This window comes from Falco peregrinus, chromosome 2 (assembly GCF_023634155.1).
Source record: "Falco peregrinus isolate bFalPer1 chromosome 2, bFalPer1.pri, whole genome shotgun sequence".
Lineage (NCBI taxonomy): Eukaryota > Metazoa > Chordata > Aves > Falconiformes > Falconidae > Falco > Falco peregrinus.
The window spans coordinates 54,595,628-54,614,797 of NC_073722.1; the positions used below are offsets into that span (position 1 = coordinate 54,595,628).

General features: G+C 43.5%; 1 protein-coding gene across 10 annotated transcripts in view; it reads right to left on the bottom strand.

Annotated features, from left to right (window-relative positions):
- RBM47 (RNA binding motif protein 47) overlaps window positions 1–19,170 on the bottom strand; it is an 82,052-nt gene that overhangs the window by 13,291 nt on the left and 49,591 nt on the right. Inside the window, exon 1 of one of the 10 annotated variants that reach the window (XM_055794956.1) lies at window positions 18,130–18,361. The exons of 8 other annotated variants lie outside the window; for them this stretch is intronic. The gene's annotated coding sequence lies outside the window, so the exon portion shown is untranslated. Of the gene's footprint in view, window positions 1–8,578; window positions 8,601–18,129; window positions 18,362–19,170 lie in introns of those variants that run through there. One more of the 10 variants, XM_055794957.1, reaches the window with a different exon arrangement.

A 19,170-nucleotide genomic window follows, 5' to 3' on the forward strand; every position in this document is an offset into this window, starting at 1 on the left:
GTCTGAGAGCTCTTTCCTCTTATTGTTACCGCCTTACAAAATGGGCTGCCAACACAACCTAACTTCCATGTCAAAAAGCAATCACTCTCAAGAAAATAGTTTCCAAAAATATGTATTTCCAAAGTGTTCAACCATACTTGTGCATTTCTTCAGTCCACAGTAAACTGCTCATGAAAACTTGCTACCACGTGTTGTGGGTGTACAGAAGGCATGAGCTAATACTGTGCGTTTAGTACCCTTAATAAACCAGACTCATTTCAGTACATCCACCAAGTGTGACTAATGCCAGAAGAGGAAAAAATTTAAGCTACATTGAAATGTAGTGTCTTGTGAAATATAAGCCTGCTTGATTGTTTAATGCCACATTAGATGGATGCTGACGTCTGACAGCCTACCAGGAGCCATGCTTGTGAGTCCTTCAGTTCGGCATCTCTGCTCCAAGGTCTCTCCCTCATGCAGGTGAGCTCTCACACGTAGATGTCTCACTGAAACCATTCAAATTTCACTTCCCCTTGCTTATGAAACTCCTTCCCTGCTGCCAGTCGGGCAGGTGTAAATAGCTCTTGCCCTACACACTAATTACCTTCTTTTTAACCTATCTTTTTTCACACCACCATTCAGAATATTAAATGGGAATCTTACAGGATTGGCAGTGATTGACCTAAAGCATACTGTGAGCAGGCTAATTAGCTAAGGCAGAACTTTTATTAACTAGAAATAACACACCTTGATTAACAACAACACAGGGCCAAACACCGATGTCCCTTGTGCCTGGGCAAAAGCAGCTCAGAACCCCAGTGAGAAAGCCATGGCCGCAGTCCGTATGGCATGTTATACCCTGGGCTTGCCCAGCACTGGGCAGTGTCCTGTGACGTTACACAGCCACCTGCTCCTCTGTTGATCCCAGTGTGGTAAAACAGGTTTTTACAAACACGGGGACACAGAAGGTGTCCTTGTGGCAGCAACCACGTGTCCACTGCACTCACGTGCTCCTATAAAATGGGGTTGTTTATGTTTGCGCTTAATTCATCCTTCCAGTTTTGTGTTACATAGATTTAGTGGCATCATGTGTCCTTCTGCGGGTGACACAGCAGTTACATAGCACGGAGACAAGTGCCAATGCCACAGAAGGAGCACAAGAGCCCAGGGAGACCTGCTGTCTCTGTGATAACTGGAGGGAGGGGGGGGCAGGGACAGCCGTGCCCCACCTGCAGACCCTGGACTGTACAAACTCCTGCTGAGCTGACACAGCGCGCCCTCACGGGCACCACTAACTTCAAGGATCTGCCGTGGTTTTGCACTTTAAGCCAGAGCTGCTGCAAAGGGAAGGCTGGTTGCTGAAATTTTAACTAAATACACCCTGTTGACAGAGGGAAATAGAGCTACTGGTTTAAAAGTGACCTTCCTAGTTTTTTAGTTGATATGGTAAGGGCAAGCGGTAATCCTGCTGCTCACGCCGAGCCGCAGCTCTGGAAGCATGGCTGCTGTTACAGCTTTTTATATTTAAAAGCTGTCTCTTTTCTCATGGCAACTTTAAATACATAAAATGTATATAACAACAGCTGACTAAGAACGACCATATAGCTTTATCACAAACATCAGACATCCACAGAAATGCTCTTCCTGAAAACCCAGTTTGCCTGTTTGCAGATTTATCAGCCAAACAGAAAAACACAGGGGCCACGTCAATTCGAAATGAAGTAGCAGCTCGAGCATTGCTTCAAGTGTGACACGCAAGTTATCTCCCTTTTTAAAGATCATTATGCGTCAGTTTTCTTGGCAATACTGTCACTCCTTTCCTACTAATTATTTGCATAAATGAGCTGAGCAAAGCTGGTGTCTCTGGGGCTGTTAGTGAAGCTGAGCTGTGGTATGCCTGACTGCAGGACCCGGGGCCAGCCTAGCAGCCATGGCAGGGAGCTGCTGTGCCAGGTGCCCCTTCCCAAACTAACAGCGAAATAGAAAGTCCCACCTCTTTTACAAACATGTCTAATGTAGCCACCAGCCCCACATGTGCTTGCTGCCATCCCATGTGCTTGCTGGCGGAAGGCTTTGCCCTCTGTTTGCAATCAGCTTTGGAGACATCCCACTGGAAGCAGTGTCTTGGCTCCTGTCCATGCACAGTGCAGACAGAGGTGAGGCAGGGAGCAGGTACACTGACAAAAGGGTCTGATCTTTGGTAAAAATTCCATGCAAAGACTTTGCCTGGCTCCAAATTAATTTATATTTCAAGTTTCAAAGGCTATTCCTTGATGTGGTTTTCAACAGGAGTTGGACAACAGCTTGGTTCCCTACCTGCTGTCACTAATGGTGAAGGGTCTGGAGCACAGGTCTTATGAGGAGCAGCTGAGGGAACTGGGGGTGTTTAGTCTGAAGAGGAGACTCGGGGGGGACCTTATTGCTCTCTACACCTACCTGAAAGGAGGCTGTAGGCAGGTGGGGGTAGATCTCTTCTCTCACATAACTAGCGACAGGACAAGAGAAAACACCCTCAAGTTACACCAGAGGAGTTTTAGATTGGATATTAGGAAAAAAATATTCATTAAAAGGGTGGTCAAGCATTGGAACAGGCTGCCCAAGAAGGTGGCAGAATCACCATCTCTGGAGATATTTAAGAAATACATAGATGCAGTGCTTAGGGATATATTTTAGCAATGGACTGGGAAGTCCTGGGTTAACATTTGGACCTGATGATTTCAAAGGTCTTTTACAACCTAAATGATTTTATGATTCTATGAATCTATTGAAATGCAGATGTCTAAAGCTGAATCTTGTGGTGGGGCAGTGCAGGAGAGAGTGCAGCATTTCAGCATGGCTTTTTTGCTAGGGATCTTTTCTGGAAATCTTTCATACAGGAAAGGGAAGGTTATTAGGGATGGTTGATGGTTTTTTTGAGGCTTTTAACAAAAACGCAGTACTCGAGGCCAAGAGGCCATGACAATGTCTGCAGCGTGTCAGACACATTGCTTTACCTGCAGCTGAACTGGGTGAAGAAGTTGTCCTAGGTTAGGTTAAACACTTGGAAAAGGTGGGTTTTCTTAATCTGGCTCATTTTGGCAAAACTCTGTGTGGAAAGTGGTGACCCGTGTCAGCAGACTTGAAGGGGCAGAACATTGGCTGGCAAGAGACTTGATGAGTAGGTTGTGATGAGCAGCTTGGGAGAGTAATCTCATCGATCAGATCAGCACTAGTTATTGACAACGACATGTCTGTCTGCTGTACAAGTTATCCTGCTGGCAGCACCGCTAAAGCACTGCATATTCTCATCATCATGCACATGCTTGAATTGAGGCCATCAAACTTGTCCATCTCCAGCTAGGTTCACCTGGGAGAAACCCTTTGGCTCAGGTGCTGCATGGGACCCAAGGAGACGCACACACAGCAACATTTGCTGCACCACATCAATTCCCACATATGTTCAGGCATGAACTTTCTGCCCACTAGAAGTACTGTACTTAAATGTAGAGAGAAACAGTCTAAAGTACCTAAGGGGTAGGATAAGGCTGGCCTACAAAATTCCCAGGCTAGCTGCTGAAATTCAAACTTCTGCTGATGGTGACACTTGGCATCCCAATCCAGGGCTTATCATCAGGGGTCTGGCCACTGATTTGAGTGAAAGAGTTCATATTTCAAGCTTAAGCTATAATTTTATTTCGGTCAGTTAGTCATGTTCCCCTTGTATGAGGCAAGTTAATGTTCTGGGCCTGAAAAGTGGTTTTCAGGGTGGAGCTACTGCAGAGGGAGTCAGTGCACAATTCTTCGTTGCTTAAATTCTTCCTAAGTGGCCTAAGCACATTAGAAATGGCTGGTTCCATTTGAAATGCACCAAAACCTGTTGGCTTCATCTTTTGATTGTGTTCTCTTCAAAGAATGACCATAAAGAAATAGAAAATAAAGGGTAACATTTCCAGCAGTACTCAGCATCTAGCACTACTCCCCCTGACGTAAGTTGTAAGACTAATAGCTTCTATAAGGATGTATTTAAGACAGTGGCGAGCACTACTAAAAATCCTGCCTGAAAAGTCTTGTAGGGACTGGTTATGTTCTCCAGACACCAATCAAAAGCAACATATTTGGCTTGAATAAAAAAAAAGTTAAAAAAAATTACTCTAAGTATGTTCTTTTACTTCTTGCTCCTTTTCAGGAGGAAAACACCTGAAATTATTCTGTAAATTAACATCCTGGAATTTCCCAGGTTAAAACTTCAATGTTAATCAGATAATTGAACAGCAAATTTGTACAGTCAACAATTGGCTATAACTTCAGACTAGGATTTGAATTTATATATATATATATATAACTTCTTATTTTCGTCACTATCATTAAGAGCAATAACAACCACAGCCTAATTCTCCTAGCTATACTATACCAGTTCCCTTAGCAATGTGAATCTTACCTCACAGCAATTTTATCTACAATTTCAAAAATGGAGCTGAGATTACAATTCCCCTACAAAATAAAGTCACTTTGCATTGTGCAAACTTCCTGCCTATTCTGTTATCAACCCTCTCTGCATCCTTCTAAGGCTTATTTAGTTTGGGATGTGATCCTGCAAAGGCTGTCAAAGGTACTGCTTGCATTATCCATAAGTGTCCATAAGGACCATCAGTGTCCAGCAGTGAATGTCCCTAGGATGGAGGTCCCTAAACGACCTCACCTTCTGGCCTAGAAGCTGCAAAAATAGTATTTGATGTGATATCAATGATGATATCTTAAACAATAAAAACATGAAAACTTTCCCGAGCCTGGCACTTTACTTCTTGCCATTGCTTTTTGATGATCACAAGTGAAAATTCTGTTCATGCACATATCGTTTTCCTATGGCGAGAATGAAGCAATGCTGATGAAGAAGTTATGGATGTTCCACCCAGAGCAACCCTACCAAGATGGTTGTTATTTTCCCTGCTGCAACATGAATTTTGTCAATGCAATGTGTGTTTCTTGAGTGCTTTTACGCTACTGAGTGCCAAACCAGCCATCTCAGCTTAAACCACTTCTAAAGGAAGTTTGTGTAAGCGAAACCCAGTCTCCTCCCTTATTTTATAATGCACTTTGCTGCAAGTCATTCAGAACTTTGTCCCAACAAGTTGTATAACCCGTGTGTGGTACCATTTGCACCAGCTCCATCTTTTACCTAGTCTAACTCAAAATAATTCTGTAACTCTCAACTCTTTCAATACAAACCAGTCGCTGGCTGAGGCTGAAGTTATTATCCTGCAAGCTATTAAAGCCACATGTTGAGGAAAGCCGAGAAGATGAGAGATGGGTTGTGTAATCATTCTTATCAGCTTTACAAATCAGGAAAAAACACAAGCCTTCCCTTTTCTCCAAATTCCCATATTTCAATCTAGTCAACAAAGTCTATGATTACCATGGCCTGACAGGAAAATGTGTGACATAAATAAAGTAAAATGTCACTTGGTATGTAACAAGTTTTTCCTATTCTGGATGAGCCAGACTTGATTGGAAACTTCTTGTGGCATTTGTTTACCATGAATGCAATTAAACAGTGTTCTCTGCAAAATTGCTAGTACAGATAACTGTGTCCTCCTCATTAACTGTCTGCTTTAAAAAGCATTATTTCTAGGAAAGAAAGAAGCACGAACTAGGACCTCACAAGGACCTGTCACAAGAAAGACAGGAAAAACAATCTTTTGCAACTGAAAAACAAAACCACAAATAGGCTCATCTGTTAATTATTACATGGGAAAGATAAGACATTCACCTATTTCACTTCTTGCTTTTTCAAAGAAAAATGTTATATATGAACAAGCTGATTTAATTGGGTCGTTGGAAATGTCTGTGAAAGTCTTTGCTGAACTCTGTGGAGTAGGGATATGCATGCACGCCTTTGTGATTTTTCTTTGTTATTATAATGCAGAACACTGTTTACATAAGTGTTATGGTAACATGTTCCACTGTACAGTGCAACCAAGAGTATCTAAAAAAGTTCATAAACTGGAGTTTGCTTTTCAGCCTTTCTGATCTCACTTTTTCAGCTAACTCTTCTGGGGATCCCAGAGCAAAACACAACACATCCTGCCTGTTCATACAAAGTCTACTGGATTAGTCAGTTTTATAACAATAAAAATAGCTTCAGACTTCTCAGTTTTTCAGTTCACCCTAATCTTAAGCACTATTTTTATTGCGACATTCTCAGTTTTGTGTTCACCACGTGAACACTGCAACAACGGGGGGCCCAACCTGCAGCCCTGCTTTCAGCAGAAGGCAGAGTTTTCAGGGAAAGCTGAAAGTGGCCCAACGTGTTCCCTACCCCTCGGGTCACAGAAATGAAAATCAGTGTAAACCAAACCACAGTTGGGATCTGAATGTTTGCTGCTGAAAGTACATTAAACTCAAAGCATTTGGCTTAGTCAGTGGATGGGCGGGTGGTTTGGTTTTTTTTTTTCCTTTGTGCACTGACATTTGACCCCTTTTATAATATGCACCTTGCACCACTGAAACCCAATTAGTTATTTATTAAACTCAGGTACCAATGGCTGACTTGTACATATCAAGCTTTTAACTGCCTGTGTGCGGAGGAGAGGGGGATGAAAGGCAGTCGTCTTTGCTGTGAAATTCTGTCATATCGGCAGAAAGGAGCTGCAAAGTGCAGCAATTTGTACCTGACCTCTAATCTAAGAAGTTTGTGCAAACCTTTGAACCTTGGATTGAAAATGAGAAACAAGGTTTACAAGTACAAGGAAGAGATTTCCAGTACTCGTTACCTGTGCCCAGGGTTAATATTATAAATTTTAAAAAAATGTTTAACCAAGGCAGAGACTCTCTCAGGAGGCACCATTCGTGTGCTGAGTTAATTCAAGACAATTTAAGTCTACTGAAATTACAGCTCGGTTGGAAATACCTAGGGTTTGGAAGTGAAATTTCTGTGTGCTTCAGAAAAGGAGTGGGATTTGAGACAGATGTCATGTGAAATTCACCTTTTGCTGACCTTAACTGGGATTATTTTTTTTTTTTTAATTAAAAGCTGACGAAAGAAGACAAGCAACATTTGATTCAATATAATTTCTTCAGCAAAGAATGGAGCTGAAATGCAGAACTGAATAGAAATTATTTGGAAGAGTAGCAAAATGGCTCCTCCGTTGTTAATTGGGCTTTCAAACATTTCTTTTTATCCAACACATTATCTAATCTTGATTATACAGTGCAGAGCTATATATGAAACTCATGGAAAAATAATCAAACCAACATTACAACAAGCTCTTGATAGACAGTCATCTAGCATTGTCTTGATGAGCAAAAAGGACATGTTTTGCAGTTCTGTTAGATTAACCATGTTAATTTTTTTTAAAAAGTTCTCTCAACCCTGTCAGATACTGGCAAGGTCTTTGGTGTAACATCATCAGCTAACACCAACATGCACCACCGTGGACTGTTTTGGGTGTGAAGACCTTCAGAGACCAGCTGTGATAATACAAAGGAAAAAGATGCCTTTCTGTACCCAGGCTGTTAGGCCATAGAGCATCACAAGGGATGGCAGTAACTTTTTGTAGCGACATCCCTCACATGCTCTGAGCACTGGCTGTCATCCATGGCAAGCTTGGGTGTGCAAAGTGTGAAGGAGCACTATACACACACGTTTTGAAACACAGCTTCAATCCTACCTAGCACAGGACAGGACACCATTATACACAACTGCTGCATCTGGTCCACATGTGAATGGACAATTTTGTCAATGCTTTTAATTGAACCCCACTTATAACAGCTATATTTCCTTTTTTTTATTATTTTGTTTTTTTAAACAGGTTTTAGATTCAACTGATTTTTTCCAGATTTAAGTTCAAACTTCACTATTGTCGTCAGCACTGACCCCAACAGAGCAGTAAATGAACAAATGTATAAATAAATAAATAAGGGTGAACAGATTAACATCATATATCCTATGTCATACACAAGCCTTAAACATTCACATTCTGCCTAAGTAGAATATGAATGGAATAATATCAGAACTTGATTTTCTTAAAATGCTATCAAATTTTCAGTACACAGAATGAGTTGTATAGATTCCTTTGTAACAATACTTGCATATATACCTGCTTGCTCAATCTTCCTATCCACCTTCAATCTACACCCCCAAATTCTGTACCTGAAGCTGATAACCCACTTTTAAAGCTTGATTTTTATGTTGATCTCTTGAAAAGGCAGAACAAAATACCAGGCAGCACAAAAAGACGACAGCAGAGAAAGACCGACTGAAAACACAATGTCAGGTGGTTGTAAACGTCTACCTTTCACTTCATTAATTTAAGACAGTAGAAAAAATATCTCTGAGACAGGATTTTATTTTATTTCCTCTGTCTAAAATATCGGGGTTAGTTTTCACTGTTCTGACATTCGCTTTGCTATTTGCTACACAAATTCTTTTAGATATTCACATGTCGAGCTCATAGTTCAAGCTTAGAAGTAGTTGCTTCCTTCTCAAAAATCACTTCAGGACCCTCTAAAGGCAGGCAAAACCCAGACCTGATACCTTGACAATGACATATGTTTGGTCTCAACTCCCTGATAAATGAAAACCAGATAAAAAGCCCTACAGAGCAAACAAGATTTCCCTTACCTCTCTGGTCCCACGATCGAAGTGCGAAGTGCGACAGGTTAAGGGGACTCGTGCCTTTGCCTGAGCAACCTTTCTTCCTAATGGCAAGAGCTGGGTAGCCTGGTTATACAGTTTATGCATCTCTTTATTGGCCAGCGAGCGTTAGCCATTTAAATTCCTTGGGAGTCATTTGTTAAGGGCTCTTAGGCTGAGGCTAAGTGGGTGGGACGAGAGGAGAGGGGATGTTAGTGCTGCCAGATGCAGAGAGCTCTCCAAAGCAGTTTGAAGATTAATAGAAAACCATCTGCAATGAAAGGGATCTTTGGCGGGAGGGTTGGGTCCAACCTTCAGGGAAGCACAGGAAAGAGAAACCATGACATTTTTGCAGGGAGGAGGAACTGGAAGAGAAAGATTTTGTTCAAAATTCAAAACTTGGAGAAAAGGGAGAGAAACATGTACAAACAACTCCTTCCTAGCACAAGGCGTTGTGCAAATAGCTTGAGTTACAACAGATAAGATAAGAAAAGGGCATATTTTGCTTGACGGTATGAGGGGTTTTTTTAGTTAAATATTTAATTTTTTTTATATGTGTCTGAAAAAATTATTTCAGGCTGCCCTGAATTAATTTGCCTTTGGTTGTAAGAAAAAAAAATGGTCTGCAGCTCCTGGAGTGAGAGGGAGGTTTGCTGATTTCGGCAGCAACAGGACGGTAGGAACAACTCAGTCTGTGCTGTGTACCCAGCGTGCACCGTCTCAGCAGCAAACACGGAAACTCAAACGTGTTTGCTCAAAAGAAAAAAAAAAAGAGCCTGGTGCAGAAGTAAAAGCATAGGGGTGGTAAAACATGATTCATGACAGCAGAAATAGTCTGTACATAACAACGGAGCATTAGGCCCTGGGAGCACTTAGGCAAAGCAAACAACACACCTTCTCAAGCAGCCAAGAGGAGGAACTGCACCGAAACACTCTCTGGATGATGGATTTGCCCGGTCGGCAAGCAGTATGCACAACCAGCTGGCGGGAAAACAGGGAGTCGGGCATGCCTTGGGAGACAACTTATTTCTGGGAAAGGACACTGCTCAGAGCAGTTGAAAAGCAAACAGCACATTGCAGAAGCCAAACAACTACAACTTTCAGTCCTTTCCCAGATTTTTTTACTAGCATAGCCATTTCTTTCTTTTTTCTCTTTTTTTTTTTTTTTTTTTCCCAAAAAGTAAAGCTTGGTCCAGATCTCCGGCCAAGCAGCACACAGGCAGCAACCTCAGGGCATCCCTATGTGGAAGAAGTGCCTCAACTTCTCAATGACAAATGCACAGTGGTGGATGCTGCAGAGGAAGTACTGTCAGTTTGTATCAGATGGTCCTACACAGTAATTTGTTCTTGCCCTCTGAGTGGTTCAACCTGGGCATGTAAAACTTAGAGACATCCTTGTACTGCAGAGTCAGAGGCTGGTCAATAGAGAAGAGGGGTAGGGGACTCAACAGGTGTAGATATAAGAACTCTAAAATTAGAAGGCTCCACGTTAGAGAGAGAAATGTGGGGTGTGGAGGATGGCAAAGACTGGCAAAAGAAGCTTCTTTGTGGCAGTTTCTAAGAGAGAACAGGAATGATGGCTGTTCTGCTTATGCCACGAACCCAAAGGGTGATTGCAATCACTCTGTTCTGGCTTCTTATACTTATTTATCCACAGTACTGTGACCATGGTGCATTAGGCCCTGTACAAAAACGCCTGCAGCCCAGATCCTGGTCCCAAAATGCCTGCAACCCAAGTCTACTGTACAAGTCTTCCATCTTCAGAATTCTCTGCAAATGTTAACTCCTTAGCTACAAGAGCTGCAGAGAAGCAGGTACTGCTCTGTAGACAGCGAGTCTGCAGCATGGAAATTCAGTAGTTTGCCCAAGACTATGGAAGGAATTAGTCTCAAACCTAGGGATAAAATCTAGGAGATTCTGCCAAAATCAGATCCGTACCTCAATCCCACTGATCTATACACGGAAACAAGTACGAAATATTTAGCTGGTTTAAGCTTGCAAAACTCCCCTCCACCAGATTGATTTTTTTAAAGTCAGTATTCTTCTCTTTGCATTTTTCTGTTGGAGAACAAACTAAACTTTTAACCGTAAGCATTGTAGAGCGAATCCTGTCAGCTACAATCATGCATGCATGTACTTGAATGCACAGGGAAGACTATTCTGGTGTAAGTGGAATGAAAAAGCACTGATGCTAGTGAGTTGATGGGCTCATTTTTAGAAGGCTTTTCAATATACCTTGTGAGTTCAGACCAAGTAGGGAGGCCCCCTCAAACCCTGGACTTTCATTTTAGCTCCATCTTGTTAGTTTCCAAGTTATGTTCCCATTATTGTTTAAAGCAATGAACATCAACAGATTAGGCTGATGCAGGGTATTCTGAGGTGTTAGCATCCCCAGTGGCAGAATTTGAAAATACATTATTTTGTCGTGCAGGTTGTGCTTTTATAGGGGACTTAACAAAGCTGGGCAGAATTCTGCAAGTGTCCCCCCTCAAGCTTTGCCTAGTGTTAGGCCCCTACTTCCCTTCAGCTTCAAGCACACTGTATTCATAATGATAACAGGACTTTATATGACTCTTCATGATGATTCTGGCATCATGAGAGGGATACACCTACAGCAGAGTGGGAAAGTGTTAAGGACAGAGTGGGAAAGTGTTAAGGGCAGAGCCATCTGATCAGCAGGGAGGATGGAATCTGTACACACACACACACGCGCGCGCGCACACACGCACACAGATGCACGCACACTCCTCTCCTCATACAGCACCCACTGCTCTGGTATAAGTATATAAACACATCTTCTCTCCTAATGTACAGCTTGACTACAATGATGAAGTGTCACCCTCTGTTACAATAATACCATAAACATTTAGTTGTTTCCTCCTTCTGATGATTGATGGCTAAGCAGGGGCCATATTCTAGGAGATGCGAAAGAGAACAGTGAAGAGTCCATCCAGACAAGTCCATACCTATGTTTCCCATAGACCTTTAATTTCCTTTTATTCTTTCCTGTCGTGGGATTACATGTGAAAGTTTCTTCCTAAATAATTCTTCTCATGAATGCAGTGATAGAAAAGGCTGGATATTTGAAGAACAAAGTGAGACTCCCTGGAATATGCTAATGCCTGTGAGATGGGGACCTTCTTCCTGACACAGAAAAGGCTTCCAAGGAGACAGTGTGCTTCCCCTCATCTGTCTCTCTTCTGCGAGCAGACACACAATCTGGCCTCCGCTGACTGGGTGCACTGGGGTCCTTGATGTGATGACAAGCAATAATAAAGCATTGGGTCTGCTTTCTGGAATTTTTAGAATGACCAAACCCAAATACTGGGAGATTCAGGGGCTGATCATACATGCTAATCATTTTATTGGGGTGGTGTCATTTTCTGGTTGAGAGTGAGTATTTTTGATGATCATGGTAGGAAATAGGCTTTCAGGAGATATTTCAGTATGGCAGCTTAGCATCATGTGACAGTGGAGAGACGTGAGCAAGTGAAAGGAGAAGGGGGAGTAAGGAGTGAGCAGGGGGTTGGGTTTTATGGTTATATTTGGTCTGCAAAAACTATTGAGAGACTGCAGTGGAATGGGAAAGGAATGTGCCAAGTAAAATATTTCACTGAAAGGATGGATGAATTTAAGAGTGACCTGCAAAGTCTCGGTCTCAGAAAATCTTTCCGGTTTATCAGTATATTCACACATAAGCCTGTCCTCAGCCACAATACAGCCACAAAAATTAGGCTTTCATAACAGACAGCCTTTTTCTTTTCCTTTTCATTCTCTTTTTAACAAAACCACTTTGTGTTTGGTGGAACAGGTTCTCACAAGTTTGTAGAACCATTTTATTGCCTATTTGAATGTTTAAAGGGACAACACCACTTTATTTAAATGAATAACATGTTATTTTACACCTGTTCTTACACAATGAGAGTTAATACAGCACAATTCGTCATTTCCTGACTTTCATAAGTTATTGCAGACCAAAATCTGGGGAGATCCTTCAAAGAACATACAGTCTGTAGCAGGTACCGCAACACTTTGGGTTTTTATCAGGTGGATAGTATACAACAAACACACGTATATGTCTCATAACAGCTTTACTAGATAGTCTCCAGGGATTTTGAGAGGTAGTCAGGCACCCAGGTAGACACGGAGACAACAGCTTTTTCTGTGCATAACCTACGTCAGTGCTTTCACCTTTATCTTGCTACATCACAGAGGATTCACAATAAACTCCCTTGCAAAGGTGGACTCCCCTTCTCTCTGCCAGCCCCAGCCACATCCCCCATCCCAGCATGGAAAGGACAAAGTCACAGCCCTGAAGGTGTGGCCCTACCAGGGGTAAATTTGTCCAGGGACACCCTGGGCTTTTCTCTTTTGTTTTTTAAGCTTGGGTTTTTCTGGTTCATGGGAGCGAGAGTTGCTCTGATAACCTTAACGGTCTCTAGACAAAGTTTTTGCTTTATTTTTAGCAAACACTTTAATTGTCATTCTGCAATGAAATTCAGCACAGAGGATCACCCTGGAGAGTAGGCTCAGTTTCCCCATGTGCAACTTTGTGCTTTCATTTAAACTTGAAAGCAGGTTTATGTTCCAAAATGTAAGAAGACAGATATTAAATAAACCCATGGAGTGCAAGAGATTTCAATTAGCACACAAAAGAAGAAGGAAACGAGCAAAACCCAAAGATTTTTTATACAGCCACAGGCATTACGTTTCTGTGGCATGTTTGCTTTCCATTAAAATAAATACAGAGTGGCATCTGGATAGACATATCTGGCAAGGGAGATTAATACGATGATCGTTTTCCAGTCCCTGGGTAAATAAAACACTCTGTGGGAAAAAAAGTTTAGCCCTCACTAGCCTGCTGTGGCTGCTCAAGACCAGTGTTTCACACCACACTTCTCACAAACATGTTAAACTGGCGCTGCCAGCGTGAGGTCCCACTCCATCCTTCCCACAGCCACCCTATGCAGCCCTCGCTTGTGCTGCCACAAGAATTTGTGTGGCTGCACTCTGCACACACGCTACCTGAGCACCTGTGCTGGCAGAGGGGAAGGAGAAGGTGGGACCAGTCCTTCTGCCAGTATTGCTGGCTTAAAGCATTTGTCAAATCACCAGTATTGAGCAAATCCATGGGAAAACAAGGGAAAGATTTCTTTTGAAGCCTGCTGAATCTCGTTTCACAGCATAGCGCCCGCTCTGGAGAAGCTGATGAGATTGCACAGTGGGGTAGATGAGAGCCTTTCTGTAACACCACCGAGCTCACTGAACTATCCAGAGAGATCAGAGGGTAGAACAGCAAACTGTTACTCTTTGTAAGTTTGAATGCAGCATGTGAATTTTAGTGCTGCACTTATCAAGAGGCTGAAGGTACGGGAGGAATCAAGGAGGGAGGCACAGCACAGCAGTGTGAGCTCTGTGAGTCACTGAAAGGCACCCGGTGGCCACCTCCTGTGGCTAGCAGGGATATCCAGCCAGCACAAACCAACCATGTACCAACCAATTTTGGTAATTTAAAAGTGCCCAGCAAACAACAGTCTCACTGGTTCCCTCTGGGGCCTTTTTGCAAAGCCGAGCATCGCAGGGTTTTGTGACACAGGTTCACAAGAGGGAGGACCAAGACGTCCAAACAGGAGGCTTCCAGAATCGGAGTATGAAAATGAGAGTGGCTAGCACACACAACCCTCATTTCTTCTCTTCCAGCAGTTGCTCTGTCCTTCTACAGGCCACAGAAGAATATAGAAGTATTAAGAGAAACAGCTTTTCCTCCAGCCAGCAGGCATCATCTCTGGTTAGGGCATGAGCTTTTCTATTCTAGTTCTTAATGTTGCATTGAAAATACGACAATAAGCATCACTCGGAAATTGTTCGTAAAAAGGAGTTATCAGATAAGGGAACCGACACAGTTTCCTTCAGGAAGACATATTTATTTTTCTGCCTCCCTGTAACACAAAGGAAAAAATTAGACTAGAGGAGACTGCAGGGGAGTTTGCTGCATCCATTAACTCTGGTGTCTCTTACATTATGTTTTATTACACATTCACAACTTCCATGTCTCAGAACACTGATTTATTGTCAGGATTAGAAAAAGCAGCTTTTGATGGTGTCAGCAGAGTCTGAACTGCCATGCACAGAAAAGGCATCGGGACCAAGTAAGTCTGTGTTAAACAGACTAAGCTATATACCTGTCCTATGCTGCCAGGATACCTGGGATGGGACTTTACACGGTAAAAAGCTGCTGTGACTGAGCCACCCATTGGCAGCGTGTGCCGCTGTGAGTCAGGAGCGGGGTCACACCTCCTGGCCCATCACCCTGCCTTGCATGGTGCACTTTGTCCCCACGGCCCAGGGTGGATTTGCCTGTGCCGTCCGTGCTCTTGCCTTACCTAACCTCACCCCAGCGCCCCGGCTCCTCCTCCACCACTGTCTGCACTCTGTCTGCTCCTCTCCACTGCTGACCTTTGCTACAGGCAGGCAGGATTTGGGTTGCAAACCTGCCTTTGGCTGAGGTTTCTTCTCAGCGGCCAGCGTTGTACCAGAAACCGGCTGCAGGCACGCTGTTCCCAAACCGCAGCAGCTTGCTCTGGTTTGGGGCTGTTTTAAGCTATGCTGCCAGTCTAAGGCGTGCTTCTACAGTGGAGGAAACAAGATGGATTTACCTGTTATCCCACCAAACATGCTATCTACAGCACAGGCAAGCCCTGGAGCTGCATCTATAGCAAGCCACTCACACGGTGCAGAAACACAAGGTAACATAAGCGGCTCTTGGTACGAACTTTGCAACCCTGTGGTAAAACCAGACTGTAACCAAACACACTGAAATAGTAAAACGGCACTTTCACCCCTGCAGCTGCACGTGGGCTGAGGCCCACCGCTGGTGCGGGGCTCTCGAGCATCATTCCCCTGGCTGCCAAAGCTACCCCAGGCCACCCTGTGGGGTGGAGCTGGCCTAATTAAACTTGGAGGTGCTCAAGGGCTCTGTTAATGGGCAGCTCTCAGTAATCACAGGAAGGTGATTTTTTACAGGACTACGCTTCTGCTGTAAAACGCTTCTCTCGCAAAGACAGACCTCAGAGTGCTGTTGACATAACTTACCTCTATAGATATTTGACAAGATAAAGCAGGCAAAATATCTGTGATTTCAAGGACGGTAATAGCTGAAATGGTTAGGAATTAGAAGAACGGACTGAATGGCTGTGGTTATTAAATCCATTAGTTAAATTGCTCTTTCCCTTCCTTGGTAAAGAAAATGTTTCTACAGTGACCTAGGATCTGTCGCGCTTGAGTCACTGACAACACCTAAGCAGGAGGTATATCTCATTCAGGATGCACCTAAGCCCCACACTTCCTATCTCTAGGGGAAGGTTTGTATATTCAAGAGAGCATTCCCCAACTAGCAATAACCAAACCCTTAGGTTCAGACTCAGAAGGTGCATAAAAAGGTCCTGAGACAGGAAGATCCTGTCACTTCGGCTAAAGGAGGGGCTGGAGACACTGAATGAGGTCTTCTGAGCAGCACCCACACTCTCAGCTCTGCCCAATCTATCTCTCATATTGCTTTTCTGCAGGGTTGATGCATGTAGACCCTGGGGTTGCCCAGGGTAGGGACTGTGGGTGAGTTCACTTGTTTTGCAGGGAAGGAGAAAACTTCAGCTAAAAGATTGTGCACTGTGCTGCCTTTGGGTCCAAGGAAGAGACCCCAGCATGTTTTATTTGTTAGCAGAAATGTAACCAATGGGAACTACTGTCCCTCAACTGTTGGGCACAAGTAATGCTCACCAGGCACCTGAGACATTTGCTGTTTGCATGGAGTCATCTGCAATTAAACAGGAAATTGCAGACTGTCAGCAGGTTAACCAGGTGACAAATAAGCATAATCCTGCACCTTATATACTCCCTTTTTTTGGAAAAACAGAACAAACAAAAGAAAAAAACAAACAAAAAAACCCAACAACACCACCTAGCAAAAAAAAAAAAACAAAAAACAAAAACCAAAAACCAAACCAGTTAAAATCTCAGGAACTTTAAAAGGTCAGTGACTTTACCCTTCTCAAAAACACGCAAGGTAAACTCCTAAAGGAAGCATATTTAATTGGTGGGAATACACATAGGTTGCATTTTGAAGGTAAGCATGTTACCAAATGCCCAGAGAAAGAGCTGCTACAGTCTCCGTGCAGCTGAAATGGTTGGAATCTGACCTTTCCAGGGTTGTGTGCTGTGTTCAGAGCACCACTGGAGGTAAGCAGAGACCTACATTTGAGGATATTGTCCTTCTGCTACATTGCTGGGGATTATTCCAAAAGAAAAAGGAACACATTTTTGTGCAGTCTGTCCCATTCTTGCCCCGTTTGATTCACCAGTACACAATTTAGCACATAATGTCTGAATATGAATATGTAATATGCTGCTGTCTAGTACACGGATTAATGTGGCAACAACCAGGTTGCTACCTGTCCTTCACCTGTCCAAATACTCAGACTTCCACACCACCCTTAAGGACTGAATTTTCTATCTGTATAAGGCATTGTTTGCTCTGTTTATATTTAGGGATGTATGTGAAGAGATGGCTGAAATTGTATTGCTGTATAAATTCATCTGAATGAATCCAGTTCACTCTTGCTGCCAGATGTTTGACATGCACCATGTTACATCAGGGATTTAATTTGATTTCTCATATGTTTCATGGTATGAAACTGGTGCTATATACAAGACAGTACGTGCCAGAAAATACAAATAAAGCCATCAGGTGGTGAGGTTTCCCTTGCTTGGCCTTTGTAAAAGGAAGCAAAACCTTTTTCTGAAGATGTACCACAAAATCAATGAAGAGTAGTGAGGTTATACTGAGGCTTGGAGTGCTTTTCTTTGGAAACCATTCTTTTGGGAACAATTATTGTTAAAAATGAAACCTAAGAGGATTAAAATTGCCTTGCATGTGATTTCCTAAGCATAGTGATGATGCCAACAAAAGAAATTTCCTTACACAGTCACTGAGCTACGTCACTTCAGAGAGGAAAAAACGTAATATTTTGAGTTTCTGCATTTACTCCTGAAAAGACCATTTTATACATGTGAAAAAGTTACTTTTGGCCTGCTATTGGTCATAATTTAAGGAAACATTAAAAGAGCAATTGCAGAGTGTAGCGTAATAGTTGCTGTGCATGCCATGTACACCTCCGCATTGCAGAAGGACGCTTGTGACCTGGAAGAACAGGACCCTCCACAATGACTGCCCATTTCTAACAGAAACACTCAGTTGTACTCAGAGCATAGCCAGCTTCACAAAATAAACAACCTTCCTGTCTAAAGCATGACAGCCTATTGTATTTAGTGATGAGGAAGAGAGATTTCCCTGAAACAAGGATTCTTCATAACCACCTCCTCAGTGAATGCTTACACCATGTTTTAGGGCATCTACTGCTGCCCAGGAGGCTGACACAGGTGACTCACTGACCAGGCTCCCTCTGACACAGCCTGCATGCCCCCTAAGTATCATAGGAAATATAACCATGACCATAATACCACCGCAGGGTACAGTTACTAACCTACAGGTTGCTCCTCAGCCAGCCAGCAGCAGGAAGCTTGTGCCCCACTAAGCCGTTGCGCGCCCAGTGCCACGTCACTGCCGCGTCCCCAGTGCCCAGCTGCCTGCTGCTTCAAGATCTCAGCCAGGGAGTTCTCAGGTCACGGAGAACCAACGAGACAAACCCTGTGCTTTCAGATGCTCTTTTACTGAAACTATCAAGGGAACCTAAATCATTACAACCCCTAACAACGACGGACCGACCCGGAGCTGATTAAAGGGCACTTTACAAAAGGTTCCTCCCTGAGTACACTGTGATCCTGTTTTGCCAAGAGCAACCAGCTTCCCTTCTGCCTCTGCTGGCCAAAGGTCAGCATGTCAAAGCGAACGAAGTCCACCAGTAGCTCGTGGTTAAACGGCTAAAACCACTCCAGCTTACTGCAGGTACTGCAGAAGTAAAGCTGCTGTGACACTCAAAGCTCACAGATATAAACTACTGCAAAATTTGGAAGGGGAAGGAGTGCAGTCTGGCATGGAATACAAACAGTATTCGCCACTGTAACTGAGCAAACAGGCAATAAATAGACTCGTTAGCTTTGCCTGGGAGTTAATTTTCCTGTTTGCACATCCTAGCACTTGCATACTCTTCCTGGTTTCACTGAATGTGTGGCGTTCCCACCCTGGTTTCCTAAAAACGGCCCCATGCCCCACCCCAGGCATATGAGCCCACACCGTGTCTGCCAGCACCTCTTGTGGGCCATCCACCGCTTGTGGACTTGCTGGCCAGTTGCAGCCAAGCAGCACACAGATGGAGGTCTCAGAGCTCACACAGCTTTAGGAAAGCCAGGGCTAACTCGGAGAGATCAAATTTTTATGTGACTGAGGAACAGGCAGTTTGAGCAGAGAGTTTCCCCCACCTTGAGAAGCCAGCAGGGCTGTATGACCCACAGGTGATGGCACCAGCAGCCGCCCAACCTGCAGGAAAGGGACGCAGAGAGGAGCAAGGGAGGAATGCAAAGGGTGGGAGGATGGGAGAAGCTGAGGACAGGGGATGGAGCTGGAA